The following is a 12,094-nucleotide window of genomic DNA, read 5'->3' as shown; positions in this document are numbered from 1 at the left end:
TAGTTCAGCTTCTGCTTTACCCCGAAGTACTGTCTGGTCACACCTCCTGGGAGGAACTGGGACAGTGGTGAGAAGACAGAGAAACAGAAATAGACACTTATTTTTAGGGTAACCAACCGTCCCAGTTTTAGCAGCAAAGGGCCCACATCCTGAGATGGTCCTTCTTCTGAGGTGGTTGGTCTGGTCACCCCACTTTAGTGCCGGCCTCAGAGTGGAGCCTTCCCAACTGGATGGCAAAGTGCCTGTGCTCATGGGGTGTCCAAATCCCCTTGAGTTCCTCCCGGGGAGCAAGCACTGAGGTGCATGTCGGTCACCCTAGGGCAGGAGCCATTCTTCTTGGGGACCAGGAACGCAGGGGTCAGGAGTGCTGCCACCATGTAGAGCCCTTGTGGGGAGCTGGAATGTGACCGTTTAGAAACCAGTCTCTCTTCAGATGCGTGTAGGTGTCGGGGGGACACACCTTGGGCCAGCAGGCTCTGAGCCTTCTGTGGGCTCACGTCCTGGAGTGGTGGGGCTGATGACAGGTTGCACGGTCTTCATGTTATCCCCTAAACACATGCTCCTGTGATCAGTCCTATTGATTTCTGTGCTCAGAGGATGACAGAAGAAATAAAATATCTCTGTTTGTGTTTGCTGTGACTAAATCGCCTGCTGCAAGACAGAGATGGAGAAAAAGTCATCTAAGCGTGTGATCATGTTCTAGCCATCCTTTCAGGGCATTTAGAAAGATTTTTTCTTTTTTTCAGAAAAAGATTTTTCCCTTCTGGTTTAAAGCATGGTGAAAGAAAATGGCATCTCTGTAAACAAAAATCTGTATCGCATTTTTTATATAATGGAGCTCAGTGAAGAGTTGTTGAATAGATGAATCAATTAAAAGAGCGGAGAGCAGACGACAGCTTGCAATCCAAATCCAACCGCCACCTGTTTTGGACAGCCCAGGAGCTAAGAATGGTTTTCACCATTTTAAAAGAGTTGGGCAAAAAATAAAAGAATATTTTGTGCCACAGAAAAATAATTTGAAATTCAAATTTCTGAGCCCATAAATAACGTTTTCTTGGAAACCAGCCACACCCATTCATTTAGATAGATCAGGATCTAAGAAGGTCTGCTCCCTGTACCTGCAGAGCAACCTGGGGCCCATAGGGAAGGAGATATTGACTATCTGATCTTGTCAGAAAAGGTTTGACCCCTGCTTTAGGAAACTTTAAGGTAACCAATCACCTTTTCTTTGGTTAAGCCAAATTTAGATTAAAATCCAAATGATATATGTATTGGATTTTACTCAGGATGGGGTTATAATTACCGCAGGATTCCCACATTCTTGATGATGGGGTGTGGTGTTTGAAATGGGTTGACGTGGAAAGCACTCATGCTTTTTAAGCAGGTAGATAAAACTCTCTTGCCATTATCTCAGCCCGGCCCCCTTCCACATCCCTAAGGTGGCCGAGGGTGAACTGAGGTCACAGTTTGAGCCCTTTCAGGGTGAACTGTGGCTTCTCCTCTGATTAGCGTTGGCTGTCACGCCCATTGTGTTCCTGAAGTGCCCATACTGGCTCTTCCATGAGACTCACCCGTGGGTTCTTTGGTGGTGGAAGAGGAGGGCAGCGTCTTGGCACCAGCTTTCCTGCAAGACCTCTTGGGTACAGCACCAGGCAGACTGGCTATATTTCAAGACGTCCACTTGACTTCATCCCTGACAGAGGGACGTGACCTCTCACAGCCTCATGGCCCTTCTCACAGCTCCTTGGTTCTCCCCCACTCTTTCTAGAAGGAGAAGGACAGAAGCGGCATCGCCTCAGACTACATTCTAAAGTCAATTGCCTCCTTTTAGAAAGTTCTGGCGAATCCCGTTTGTTTGCAGTTGACTTTAGAATGCAGTCTGAGCATCCTTTAGCTGCTGTCTCAGTGATGGATGACAGGGACACAGTTTGATTCAGCAGTGATGCTTGATGTTGTCAAATCAGGTGACCTGGATCCCGAGTTCCGTGAGAAAAGCACCCTTGTCTGTGTTGTCCTCTGCCATGTCCCCACAGCGAGGTCCAGTGCCAGGCCCGCAGGAGGTGCCCACTAACGATGTGTTGAAAGGGAGTGGGCTCTGAACAGCACTCTTTGCAAAAAATGACAATTTAGATGGTTTTCTTCAAGCCCTCCTACAGCTATTCTGTGAGTTTCAATGTGAGATAAATGAATCCATGCCTCACGAAAACATACATTTCTTTCACCAATTTATCTTACGTTTTTACAGCACCTACTCTAGATGCAGGCCACTGAGCTAGGCACCCGATCTACAGGGACAGGTGAGCCAAAGCCAAGCCTTCAGGGAGCTTACATCACGTCTATTCATTTGGGACCCCTCAAGACAGACAAGCCCCCACCTTAGCCACATGGCAGGATTGTCAGATTTGAAAGGGTTTTGTTAGTGATAAAAACACATAGGCCTGAGGCTTTCTTGGTGGCTCAGTGGTAAAGAATCCACCTGCCAATGCTGGAGACACAGGTTGCATTCCTGGTCTGGAAAGATCCCACATGCCACAGAGCAACTAAGCCAGTGCACCACAGCTACTGAGCCCAGGTGCTGCAACCACTGAAGTCCTCGGTAGGTGAATGTGCTCTGCAACAGGAGTGGCCACCGCAATGAGAAGCCCGAGCACCGCAACTAGAGGGTAGCCCTGGCTCGCCGAAACTAGAGAAAAGCCCACACAGCAACAAAGACCCAGCACAGCCAAAAATAAATAAAACACATTAAAAAAATTAAAACAAACACACACATAGGCCTGGATGTACTGAGAGGGTGAGCACATCATCCTAAAACTTACTCCCTTTTAATCTCAGGGCAGTAAATGTACCTTTATAAAAGTAACAGGGCACTTTATTTTAATCAAACAAATCTTAAGTACAGTGGCAGTGCAGTTCACAGAGGTGAGATGCAGCTGGCTGTGTAGTTATTGTAACAGATACCTTCAAACTCATTAAACCAGAATTTTCAAGTAGTGCATTTCTCACTAATGAAAAAGTTCATCCATTAGAAAATTTTCATGTGTCTTTCCACCAGTTTAGTCTTCCATCTGCCATATGTATACTCCACTGAAATTCAGCTATTGTAAAAGAGTCTCTTTTTTATTGGGCTTCTCAGCCGATACATGTTTTAACATCTGTATCTTATACAAGATGAATTCCCTTTCTGTTTGATAAAATATCTCATTTTCTTACCCATTGAGGAAATCTGGGAAAATGCTCATCTTTTTAATAACACTGTAAAATTCTCCCTTTAAAAATTGGCATCCACTTACTTGCCTACATGGTCTTATTTTGGTCTTTTTTTTTTCCCCATTACCACTTTTGCTCATGGATCATTTTTTGTTTCTAGATATATTTGTGTTTCTTTGTGGATTATTTTTCTTATCATTTGGCTGCTGTATTGTAGAATTTTTTTTCTTGAGAAAATGAGTTTCTGGGAGACCAATTTACTGCTATAGTAACCACATTTGGGTTTTTTCATGTATCCTCAAAAAGAACTATAATTGCAGCAACTGAAATTAGATGAATTCCGTTCATTTCATAGTTTTATAAATTGTTAACTCTAACTCATACTTTCTAGTGGTGGAAGACTGAAATCTTTGAAGAATTCATGCCCTTTGCAAATTATCATATCTTTCCTCTTTAGAAGTATCCAAGGGTAGTTTCCCTTGGCTTTTCACAATTAGACAAATTAACTTAAAACAGTCTCCTAATTTTTGTTTTTAAAAAACGGTGGCATATAATTGCTCATAGACATTAGGAATCATGCTCCATTCCCCCAAGGCTAGCCAATCCAATTAGATTCATTTTTAAAATTTCTTTAATTAATTTATAGGGCTCACAATTATTGAGCATTAAGGGGATAGCAAATGTCATGTAGAATGCTGGTAGTGTATAAATACAGTATTCCTGCCCTCACGGAGGAGACTACTAAGTAATTGCACTCTATTTAGTGGGAGGGTCGTGTTGGGTATTGGGTGGGAATGTTCCATGGGGGTGAACAAGAATTCGCAGGAATGTAGTGATGGTGGTAGAGGGTGGCTGTTGGTCCTGCCTGGATGGGCAGGTTTATACACAGAGAAGGAGTTGTAAAATGGATCTTCCATTTGTCTCTGGGAACTCCAAACCCTCCTGAGAGACACTCACTTTTCAACTGGCAGACATGGAAATATCCATTGCTTTGATAAATGTCCTGAATCACAATCTCAACATTTGCTTCTGCCCTTCCTCATCAGTGCTTCCCTGGTATCTCAGCTGGTAAAGAATCAGCCTGCAATGCAGGAGACCCCAGTTCGATTCCTGGGTTGGGAAGATCTGCTGGAGAAGGTATAGGCTACCCACTCCAGTATTATTGGGCTTCCCTGGTGGCTCAGCTGGTAAAGAATCACTGAGTCGGAAAGATCCCCTGGAGAAGGGCATGGCAACCCCCTCCGGTATTCTTGCCTAGAGAATCCCACAGACAGAGGAGCCTGATGGGCTACAAGTCCATGGGGTCGCAAAGAGTCAGACACAACTGAAGCCACTTAGCATGCACAGGATGCACAGATGGGGAAATTGAGATACAGGGAAGTTAACAAATATGCTCAAGATCCCACAGCTAGTAAGCAGTGGAGGGAAACCAAGTCCGGCTCCTAAGTGAATGCTCTTAACCCACTCCTCCTTTGTAGCCTTCACAACAGCCATGCGGGCACGTAGTGTTTATTGTACCCTCATTACGGAGTGGAAACTGAGGCTTAGAGAGGTTGAAGCACTTGCTTAACCTGGACAATTGCTCAGGGCCACAAAGGGGATATGCAGTGGGAGTAGTAGAAAGCTAGTACAAATGACTGGGCCCGGTAGTTCAAAGGGACCAAGCCAGCTATCTAGTGTATTAGGTTCTTAGTGAACCCAGAAAACAACAGAGCTGGAAAGGGGCTCTAGAATCTGGATCTTAGTGCCTTCACCCCATCGACACCTCCACTCCAATTTTAGGTTAGACAAAATAGCCTGTCTCCTATCACCAGTTGGCCCAATGCTCGTCTTGATTTTTGTAGGAAGAGCTCAGGAGTACCTGCTCGCTGCGGTCAGTGGGAGCCTGGTAAGCTTAATAAGAGTGAAATGAAGCAATTAGAAGGGACCCATCTAACAATAATATCTGTCTTTTTGTCAGTCCCTCCTCATCAGATCATGTTCCAAGAGTGTTGTGTCTATAGAAGAATATATTCAGAAGGTCACCTTCCTAATTTCAGCTGGACTTAAATGCCTCTTGGTGCTGAGTAGTAAAATAACAAAGTGATGAACATCTACTGAGCATCTCGCAAATAAAGTATGCGTGATGGTGTATGACATAATAAAGCCTTCCTGTAGTAAAACCAGCAAGCGCTTTCAGTGAAAACACAAAGGAACAGCCCCTCAGTATGCTGAGGTTACAGATGGTGGTATCACCTAATACACACTTGCAGTGTACACATTTTCTGACAATTACAAATTATAGTGCCTTGGGAGAAAGAAGTTTGGGATTCTAGAAGATGGAAAGTGTGGGAAAACATTCTAATATGGATAAAGTAGAAAAGGAGATTTGAGTCCATAGTTTATAAAGGTTATAATAGCAACTCATGTATGGAAAATCAATGTTGGAGATGGAAGAAGCAGAGAAAAATGTAAGGTCAGGCATGTTTTCAGTGATCTTCTATGTTTGAGACCACTGAATGTCTTACCTTGTAAGAACAAGTACTTTACTTGAATTAAGAACAAAAATGGAAAAAGATAATTATTGGCCTTATGCCATGTTCTATTAATCCTTTAGAACTAGCAATTTATAAATTCTTCCATGCCATTTGTACAAGTAGCTGAAAAGAAAAAAAAAATTATCCTGGTGAGCCTGTGGTCAGAACATGCTCAGGATCAAGCTATAAACCTAATTCCCTATATATTTTAATAGAGGGTCTCAGGTGTTCAAGGCCAGATTGTGTTTTTACAGGCAACACAGTGGAGGCTGTGGTTGGCAGAAATCTCAGGCCATACCCTCAGATGTGCATTGTTATTTATCTGTTATGTGTCACAATCTAAATTTTATTCCAAATCCTTATCCTAGGGCATGGTCAGTTCATCTCATTTGCTGTGGTGTGGAGTCTACATTTACAGGGCTTGGTGCAATGGGAGAAGGCGTTGGAAAGGTGAAGTGTGTTCCTGTTTTTGGCCTCATCATCGATCTCACTAGAATTCACTGAGACATCTTTGTGCCCATCTGGTCCACTTTTGATCACTCACATAGGCAGGGAGCTACTTGTTATCCCTTGTTCACCACCTTCAACCCTTCCAAAGCCATGTCTCTATCATCTTGGGTACACTTGCTCCTCCTGAGCCATAATGGGACACTGAATAATTGCAAGGCTAATTCCTTCTGTGATCGTGTCACTTTCGAGCTTCTTGCTAGGAAAGAAGACATAGGTCACTGTAGTCTTTAATTTCACAAGGCTATGTGGTGGTTCCCAAGTGATTCTTCCTGGAGAATCAGCTTCTCAAACAAGGGGAAGCACACCTGTCCTTTCCCAGGCACCCACAAGTTGGTGCTCTTCTGCTTTCCCCAAGATACTCCCCATCTCTCCCAGCCTCTCGCTAATCCCCATTCTGGAGAGGAAGGAGCTTCACTCTCATTTATAGAATATCCTTCCTATCCCTTAGCTCCTGAAATTTAGGTATTTATCTAGGTATGTTGTCTTGTCCTGCAGTCATGATTACATGTTGTCTGGCTGACCATAGAAAAAACAAAACAGCAGACCGTGCAGAGTAAAGAAATGGGCTTGGAGGTGAACATCAGTGAATATTTCAAAATATTGTCCTGCTATTCATTGAAAGCCAGATTTAGAAAAGGCAGAGGAACCAGAGATCAAATTGCCAACATCTGTTGGATCATCGAAAAAGCAAGAGAGTCCCAGAAAAACATCTATTTCTGCTTCATTGACTATGCTAAAGCCTTTGATTGTGTGGATCACAACAAACTTTGGAAAATTCTTAATGAGATAGGAATACCACACCACCTTACCTGCCTGCTGAGAAACCTGTATGCAGGTCAAGAAGCAACAGTTAAAACGGGATATGGAAAAACAGACTGGTTGCAAATTGGGAAAGGAGTACATCAAGGCTGTATATTGTCACCCTGCTTATTTAACTCATGTGCAGAATATGTCATGTGAAATGCTAGGCTGGATAATGCACAAGCTGGAATCAAAATTCCCAGGAGAAATATCAATAACCTCCAATATGCTGATGACACCACCCTTATGGCAGAAAGAGAAGAGGAACTGAAGAGCCTCTTGATGAAAGTGAGAGAAGAGAGTGAAAAGGCTGGCTTAAAACTTACCATTCAAAAAACTAAGATCATGGCATCTGGCCCCATCACTTCATGGCAAATAGATGGGGAAACAATATAAACATTGAGAGACTTTATTTTCTTGGGCTCCAAAATCACTGCGAATGGTGAAGTTAAAAGCAGCCATGAAATTAAAACATGCTTGCTCCTTAGAAGGAAAGTTATGACCAACCTAAACAGCATATTCAAAAGCAGAGACATTACTTTGCAAACAAAGCTCTGTCTAGTCAAGGTTTTTCCAGTGGTCATGTATGAATGTGAGAGTTGGACTATAAAGAAAGCTGAGTGCTGAAGAATTGATGCTTTTGAACTGTGGTGTTGGAGAAGACTCTTGAGAGTCCCTTGGACTGCAAGGAGATCCAGCCAGTTCATCCTAAAGGACATCAGTCCTGGGTGTTCATTGGAGGGACTGATGTTGAAGCTGAAACTCCAGTACTTTGGCCACCTGATTCGAAGAACTGACTGACTAGAAAAGGCCCTGATGCTGGGCAAGATTGAAGGCAGGAAGAGAAGGGAAAGACAGAGGATGAGATGGTTGGATGGCATCTCCAACTCAATGGACATGAGTTTTGGTAAGCTCCGGGAGTTGATGAAGGACAGGGAAGTCTGGCATGCTGCAGTCCATGGGGTCGCAAAGAGTCAGACACGACAGTGCGACTGAACTGAACTGAAAACTCTTAGTGGGGTAAGGTCAGAAACCACACTCCTCATAAATTTGAGTTCCTTTTGTATTTGTTCAGGTTACCATCAGCATCATCACTTAGAATTTTCACTTGGAAGGCTTTGCCTCAAGGTCAAAGGAGGTGATGTACAGGGGAGCACTTTGTCACTTGTCACCTGCTGTTCTCTGTATGTCTGCTACTGCTAAGTCGCTTCAGTCGTGTCCAACTCTGTGTGACCCCATAGATGGCAGCCCACCAGGCTCCCCCGTCCCTGGGATCCTCCAGTCAAGAACACTGGAGTGGGTTGCCATTTCCTTCTCCAATGCGTGAAAGTGAAAAGTGAAAGTGAAGTCGCTCAGTCGTGTCCGACTCTTCGTGACCTCATGGACCGCAGCCTACCAGACTCCTCCATCCATGGGATTTTCCAGGCAGTAGCACTGGAGTGGGGTGCCATTGCCTTCTCCGTCTCTGTACGTCAGATACCGTCATTGCTGCTTCTGGGGATTGGAGCACAAACCCAGAAGTCAACCAAAACCAGAGAGGACCCTGAGTAGAAGTCTCATCTTTCAGGTTTAACATCTCTTGGGGGAGCAATTTAAAAGCCCTAAACCTCAGAGTTTTCAAAGATAGCTAGGCTCATGCTGCAGGTGCTAGAACCCAGAAGTGATTGGCGTTGAACTTGACTTGGGGGACCACACAGGTGGGCAGTGGTGGGATGAGGTATGCAGTGTATTCCAGCTGGAGCAAGAGTGTTTTGTCAAATGGGGGGATGGGGTGTGGAAAGATGCAGGGATATTTGGCGTGTGCCCTCCTGAGGTTGAAAGTAGGTTATGAATAACCTAAACCAGGGGTCAGCAAACTTTTTCTGCAAAGGACTAGACAGTAGATATTTTAGGCTTTGAAGGCCATGGTCTCTGCTACAACTCAACCCTGCCATCTAGCACATAAACAACCATAATTAATATGTAAACAAACATACATGGCTGTGTTCCAATAAAACGTTATTTACACAAACAAGAGTGCCGACCTATAGGCTTGAGAGACCTCACCCATCAAAACGTGGGGATAGAGAGCCATAGGTATTCCATCCGAGATCATGTTTCTTTGCACAGCTCTGTCTTTGAATGGAAGGACATTTAACAACTGACCTCATTCACTAAATCCTGGTGGTGCTCCCCCCATCACTGGGAACGTGTCCACCCCATTGAGGACCACTGAAGATGATTATTATGAAATGCTTCCAGTGTGAGCTTCTTGTGGTCAATAGACAATGCATCATACATTTTCCTCAAGAGGGTGCAAATTTCAAATTCCTGCAGATGATTGGTTCCAGTGGGTGGAATTTTCCAAGATGGCACCATATCCAGGAGATGGTTGAGAAGAGAGGAAGGAGGCAATGAGGAAAGTCCTGTTCCTGTTCCCAAGCAACAGAACAGGGAGTAGGGAGCAGGGAGGTAGCAATTACCAACATCCACCCTCTCCCTGCTGGGAACCCAGCTGGTGTGGTAGCAGAGACCCCCAACTTCATAAACAGAATGGTAAGATAGTGGATTTTAGTTATAAATAGTATCTATAAAAATGTACTGACATAAATCTGAGGCAGAAAAGGATTCTTTGAACAAGTAAGATACAGAGAGATTTTGTACTCCCCTGACACTCTTTGCTACCTTTTTTTTTTTCATGGAAACAGAAGCTGTTGAAAGAGGCACTTGTTCGGAAATATCTTTTTAAAAAAGCAAAAGGAAAGCAGCCACCATTTATTAAGCCTTTTTCTGGGCCACATACACAAATTCTGGCACATTTCTGTGATTGGACTCATTGATAGTTAAGGGCTTCTCAGGTGGCTCAGTGGTCAAGAATCAGCCTGCCAATGCAGTATACACAGGAGACCTGGGTTCAGTCCCTGGGTCGGGAAGATCCCCTGGAGGAGAAAATGACAACCACTCCAGCATTCTTGCTGGACAATTCCTTGGACAGAGGAGCCTGGCGGGCTACAATTCATGCGGTCGCAGAGTCAGACACAACTGGACGATGGAGCACACACACACACACACACACAGTTCAGGAAACAGGATTGGTGCTAACTAAATGCAAGGCTCTGAACTCAACTGCAAAGTGCTGTGATTTGGTCAAGGTCAGTTGAGCAATACTTGATGAAGCCAGGAAGTCAGCCCAGTGCTTCCTTGGTGTGCATGTTCTCTGACTCCTTGCTGCCAATCAGTGCCCAAGGGACCCTTAGATATTGAGCAAGCCAGTCTGTGGTGGATGTGGATTCAGCCATCAGAGCATCTTTCCTGAATGTTGAGAGCTGATTATCATCCCCAGGACCCTTGCATGACCCAGCCAAGGGGGAACTCTTCCAAGACATAACTGAGAATGTGTTACCCACCAGCCAACTAATCAGGAGTTCAGAGTAAAGGTGCATTATTTAGTAATACAAAGAAATGGCATGTTCTTACTACCAGTGTAAACACCTAGTCTTTTTTTAAATGTTGGATGATATGCAGAAGCAAGGAAAATGGGGACTTCCTTTAGTGCCATTTGTCCACTCTGAAATACTTTTCAATTCCACATCCATACATATGAGCTCATGTCTCTCAAATTGGCTTTAATTTCAACACCTTTGCTTATTAGTATTCTGTATGTTTTAAATCAGTCTTTATTAAGTGTGCCAAATTTATGTATCACCATGTAGTAGACATTAAAAAGCAGTCAATAAAGCCATTTGAAAACAACTGAGAAGATAAAACATAGACATTATCTCCATGTGATATATACGGTTAGACAAAAAAGGACCCCCAAAGTGTAGATCTTGCCATTTAGACAGAAGCAGTTGTAATATGTTATGATTCCAAATAGGATTTCATGTTTATTTCAACATCTGTGGTTTTTTGTATTCTGAGAATTTCCAGCCGAAACAACCAAGGTGAAATTTGTTACCGATTCTAGGTCAAATAATAAAAGACCTTGAAAACAAAAGATTTGTTATTTTTCCCCCATGTGAGAACTTATCATTGTTAAACATCCTTCTTTCCCTTTTAGCCTCTTGCTGCTGTTCTATTTATATTTTTATGCACAAAATAGTCTACATCTCTGTGTCTAATAAAATGGGATTGCTTTGTGGGCTGACATTCTTGGATTTTTACAAGAAGCATGTCAGAGATGAGTTTTCATCACAGGCTCCGAGCACCCTACCCTAGGGTGTTTTCATTTATATTTAATGTTAAATCAAGGATATTAGAGGTGGAACAGGCTGTTCTTCATTGAACCTGATCAACAGCATCAGCTCACTCTGAATTCAGGAAATAACATTCGGAATGTTCTTTCTGATAGAGCACTTTGGGGTATTCAGGTAACTTAGAGCTTGGTAATTTTAAAACTGAATAGCTAAACACAATAACAAAAGAAACCTCTTCCGAGATTTATAATAAAAATTACCACATTTGGAGAACACTTTCAAAAGTGCGAAGATTTAAAAAAAAAAATACAGCACACATTTCTCACCCTTTAATTTCCTGTGTGTATTATGTTTCTTAAACACTATGAGGTACCAGTTTCCATTATTTGACAAAGTAATAAAATATGTGGGAGGCCCTTAAAAGTAGCCTTCCCCTGTAATTTGTTTTCTTTCCCTGTGAAGTCCCTCTCTTTGAGCTCTCAAATATACAGTATATATCTTCAAAGTAGCATAGCTGTGATTAATAAGAGCCTTTCAGGCCAGGCTGAAGTGGAATTCAATCTGGCTTAAACAAAAAAGGGAATCTGCTGGCTGGTGGAACTCAAAAGGATGTGGCACAGGGAATCCTTTGCCCTCCATCTCTTAGCTCCACCCACTTCCTGTCCTGGCTTCTTTCTCAGGAGAGCTCTATCCCAGTAGCAGTAAGACTACTTACCTCAGCTCTAGACTTGCATTGTTCAGTCACTCAGTCGTGTCCGACAACACGCCACCTGATGAACTGCAGCACACCAGGGCTCCCTGTCTTTTACTATCTCCTAGAGTTTGCTCAAACTCATGTCCATAGACTCGATGATGCCATCCATCCATCTCATCCTCTGTTGCCCC

The 12,094-nt window shown here is 43.4% G+C and overlaps 1 protein-coding gene across 2 annotated transcripts in view; it reads left to right on the top strand.

Moving 5' to 3' along the window:
- FRMPD4 (FERM and PDZ domain containing 4) overlaps positions 1-12,094 on the top strand; it is a 205,448-nt gene that overhangs the window by 98,909 nt on the left and 94,445 nt on the right. The gene's annotated exons all lie outside the window — the stretch shown is intronic.

This window comes from Bos javanicus, chromosome X (genome assembly GCF_032452875.1).
Source record: "Bos javanicus breed banteng chromosome X, ARS-OSU_banteng_1.0, whole genome shotgun sequence".
Lineage (NCBI taxonomy): Eukaryota > Metazoa > Chordata > Mammalia > Artiodactyla > Bovidae > Bos > Bos javanicus.
The sequence above is the reverse complement of the archived record's forward strand: the minus strand, read 5'-3'. Positions and strand labels throughout refer to the sequence as shown.